A 4,790-nucleotide genomic window follows, 5' to 3' on the forward strand; every position below is an offset into this window, starting at 1 on the left:
TTTGGTATAAGACTCAACCAGAAGGTCCTGGGTCCCCCACCCCTAGGTGTGAGTCCAGAGGACTATATATGAGGCCCTTGTCCTTGTCATAGAGCAAGCTGACCATGACTGAAGGAGAGGGAATACCACAGCTTTCTTTCCTTCTCCTCTTTCCTCTACATGTACAAAAGGGAAAATCCTATCCCCATACCTCCCTCTCATTGAAGGAGCTGACAAAAGCAGCCCTATAGAGCCATAATGCTCAATCAATTCAGTTGATAGCAGAGGGGAAAACAAGGGTTTTCCTAAGTGGCATTCTTATCTTGTTTTCACCCTGACTAAAGATTATCTCAAGCAGCCTGGCCTATCCAGCCCTAGGAGGGCAGTGGGGGGAGGGAGAGCTGACATTCCTCTGTAGTTGCAAGTGGCAACTACACCCTCACCTGCCCAGGTTCAGGCTGAATTAGAAAAATGCCTATATATTTTTTGTATTGATGTAGAAACTCTATTTTTGTTCATAACCACTATTTTTGCAGCTGTTTGTGTTTTGTATATTTTCTGTACTGCAGAGCTTACATGAAAGCTGAAGAAAATATTATTTTCTCGTTTTCTTATCCTGTGTTTACAGATTACCTTTGCTGTGTGTGCAGATCTTGGTGTTAACAGGCCAAAATAAATAAATTAGTACTCCCAGCAAAAGAAACAAACAAACAAGCAAACAAAACAGGAAAAACTGGACAATAATTTAAGAGTTCAACAATTTTAAGTGCAGTAGAGACAATCTCCCAAAATAGGAAAATTAACCCAAAATCTGGAAAAAGGGTATAAAAAGCACACACTCAATGTCACTGTGAGCCTCTGCATGTCTAATACCCAAGACACCCCACTGAATTTTTCAATTAGAGTCTAGGATTACCTTAAAGAAGTTGTCATTGATTTCCTTTCTGATCACAATACCTAAATGGATATGAGTTCTGCTAGATTAAGCTCAACCTATGAACCTAGTTGCAGACTTTATTCTTGGTAAAAAGGATATTTAGGGTGTGTAAGTGTTGTCACTGTCCCGTGTACACTAACCTCAGTGCCATGCCCTTCACAAAAGGATCACTACAGAGCGTTCCGAGGAGAGGTTTTCAAGTTTGCTTCTGGAGAAGAGAAAAAGAGTCCCATGAAGGAGAGCAGGACCGCTAGCTTTGCAGAGCTATGGGAGGTTCGGAAAGGAAAGGCATGTCTCATGAGGATGCATGCAGCAATCTACTGGGTATCGTATAAGTCATTTCCTCCATCTCACTTATGAATTTTTCAGAGAAATTTACATTGCACATGGAAACAGTTTTTGGAATCATTGAACTCAGCAAGAGTATAAACAGGAGCAATTTACTTGTCTCCATTCACCACTTCTGGCACATGCCAGGCAGATCCCATGGTCTTCCAATCCATTTGGTTTCATGAACAATTTCCTTTCAGTTATAAAGGCTCACTTCCATACACTACAAGGTTTTGTCTGATCCAAAACAAGACTAGGATCTCATATCTAATTTCAAGCTTCTTCCTTCTCCTTTCTCCTCACAACTTGCCTCCACTGTCCATTATTTCCCCAATTAGTCTTGACCTTGGTTTGTGTACTTGCAGTCGAGGTTGGGCATGACCTGTTCCTCCGCTGTCACTCCTCTCGTTTGGCTCTGCCAGGGAAAGCACATAGAGAAGAGACATTAGAGGAAGGAACACAAGTCAGATTGGGGGAAGGAGCAAAGTTATTTATTTTTTTCCTTAGGAAGTCACTGTTCTATTTCCCCCCAATACCTGGTGGTCCCTTACGTGTTGCCCCCACTCATATTCTGGCTTCTTGTGGGACATTGTGTGTGTTCTTCAGTCCCATTGGGAACCACCACACCACTCAGTTCCTTGTGGAGATAACTTGCTCTAGTTGCTCTCCTGAGACCTCCTCCTAGCTCCTACTTCTCAAGGTACCTCCCACTGTTGGGTCCCTTACCCTGTGTGGTGCCCTCCTGGGAAGATTCTTTCAACATGACTTAAGTCTGGCCACCTTCTGCAGCAAGGGAAATACAGACCAAATGCTACTACTTCCTTCTTTATCTCCCCCTGCCCCCAGCCATTGCAGTCTTTGCCATCCCCCTCCAACTGCCAGAGTTCTCTAGGTTGTAATTAAGGCCCATTTTCCATCATCGAGGACTCCCACTAAGTCTAGAGTACGTGATTCAAGCTCTCCAAGAATTCTCTCACCTACCCTCTGCAGCAGAGCTGGACTGGCCACCACATTTCAGAGCTCAACTAGCATTCCACCAGAGAATGAGATACCAGACTCCTCTTCTTGAAGCATTCACCCTCTAAATTCTGTGAGGGTTTGCCTGGAACCCCTTTACTTGCCTAAGAGGGTGAGAATGCCAGAGCACTCCCTTCAAATGCCACTTCTTCATTTTATATGGGATAGTTGGTAAGTGTGTGCTATGTGCTGTGTGGTGGGGGGCAGGGAGGAGGTTGATAACCACAAGACCAATAAATTATCTTGGGAAACCCCATAAGACAAGTCTGCCAGCTCCCTGGCACTCTCTAAGGAACATGGAGGTGCTTGTTGCCTGCCTTTTCAGCTTTAGGGCTTTACAGGAATCTCTGAGAAAATAGGAACGTGTCATGCAAAAGCAGGTCATGCACACTATTGCATTTGTGTGAGTGGGTTATTTACTGAAAATAGAAGGACATATGGAGACCAGGTGTCAAGACTGGAGCTAGTTGAGAACCCTGGCTACTGAGGTCAAGGGCATGTGTAATGGTTACACACACACAGATAATTTTATAACCACTTTCTGAGCACCCCCTGTAGTGGGCAGGCAAAAGCACACCAGAGACTGCATAACAAGGACATTTCTAATCAGTCAACAAATATTAGCAACATTCTGACAGGTGCTACAGGAATAGAAAGTAATAAGACCCGAGGTGGTGGAAGAGCAGGGGTTTCATTTGCTAAATATCATGGAGACCCATAAAAGTCAGGTGAAAGCCAATAACATCTCCGATTATACTCTTTCCTAAATGAATTTGTAACTGCATTCATTGGGAGCAGATTGCAATATCAAGAACCAACAGTATAAATAAATGACTTGCTATTCAATTTTCACACGGAGGTTCGCAGTTTTTCCAGTAAGACATGAATCATGTTCATTCGAAGACCAATTTGACCTTTAACCAGTAGCCACATGAAGAAGTGCCCTCATTGAGGAGGCTCAATTACTCCGTCCTCCTTCCAGCACTGACCTGGAGGAAGCTCCCCATAACACACTTCATTGCTTCTGAACTATCGCTAATTTCTCCAGGTGTCCTAAGAACGTGTAAAAAAAATGGTTATCTTTAAAGACGCAGCAAATTAGAGGAAAAAATTAATATCCTGGAGTTAGGACTCCATCAATTCAATCAGGGAGCATTTCCTTTTGCTAGTTTAACTCTTCAATTACCGTGATTCATACTACCAAATTCCCACACATAATGCCTAGACTCCATTTCTTATATAAGAAAAAGGTTGGAATTTTTTCTGGGTATGGTTCCCATATAGTAAAATCCCATACGCTTGGGGAACCTTGCACAGATATAACTCTTAATATTTCTGATAACAACAGTAGAAAATAGGTAATACTATCCTCAGTTAATGGATGAGTCATAGATGAGAGAAATTTAAAAACTTGCCTACATTTATGCATTTAGCAAGTATGTACAGAGACTTTCAAGCCAGGATTCTCTAACCAGAGCTGACACTTTCCCCTTACACTATGCCATTGCTTTAAAGAATGTTAAATTAAAAATGCTCCAAAGAAAGTAATAAAAAAAATGGGTAGAAGAATTGCCCTCCTCTCCTAAATAGGACAGCAGCAGCAACACCCCACACTGGAGGCTATGAGCCACATACTTGGGAATCCTCTAAAGAGCTCTGAGATTGGTAGCAAGTATAATTTTCTCTATCTTAGTGATTATTTTAGGTTGAGTTGTGGACCCATTAAAACAGATATGGTAAAGCCCTAACCCTTGTGATCTCTGAATGTGACCCTATTTGGAAATAGTCTTTGCAGATGTAATTAGTTAAGATGAGGTCATCTGGATGGATTAAATCCAATCACTGGTGTCTTTATAAGAGACACAAAAACACAGAGGAGACGCAGAGAAGAAGACCATGAGACAGATGGAGGCAGAGATTAGAATGATGTATCAGCCAAGCCAAGGAGCACCAGGGATTGCAAATAACCCCCAGAAGCTAGGAGAGAGGCAGGGAACAGATTTGTCCTCAGAACCTCAAGAAGGAATCAACCCAGCCATGACCTTGTTTTCAGACTTCTGGTTTCCAGAACTATAAGAGAATAAATATAGGTTGTTTTTTAAGCCAGCCAGTTGTGGCAATTTGTTATAGCAACTCTTATAAAACAAATAAGTGTCACTGCAACAAAATAAGGTTATCCACAATTTTCAATACTGTCACGTTTTATGAGTTCCTGGAATGGGTGGATCTCAGAGTGAAGTCTACATAGCATCTGGTCCCACAATCCCTTCCAAGACTTCACATCTTTTCCAACAGATCCGCCAGCCCCTGTTTGAATAGTCACAGATAGGCACTCGCTCCCCAGACAGCCCCTTCCGTCTTTGCTCAGTTCTGAGAGAAAATGCTTTTTTCTCCTGTGTTGGTTTCCATTCATCAGTCTGCCTTTTGGGACTGAGAATAACATTAATACACCTTTTACAGACAGCCTGTGATATATTTGAAAGCATCTCTCGTATTCCCAATCGAAACATCAAAGCCTCCCCTGAAT

This window comes from Tamandua tetradactyla, chromosome 12 (genome assembly GCF_023851605.1).
Source record: "Tamandua tetradactyla isolate mTamTet1 chromosome 12, mTamTet1.pri, whole genome shotgun sequence".
Lineage (NCBI taxonomy): Eukaryota > Metazoa > Chordata > Mammalia > Pilosa > Myrmecophagidae > Tamandua > Tamandua tetradactyla.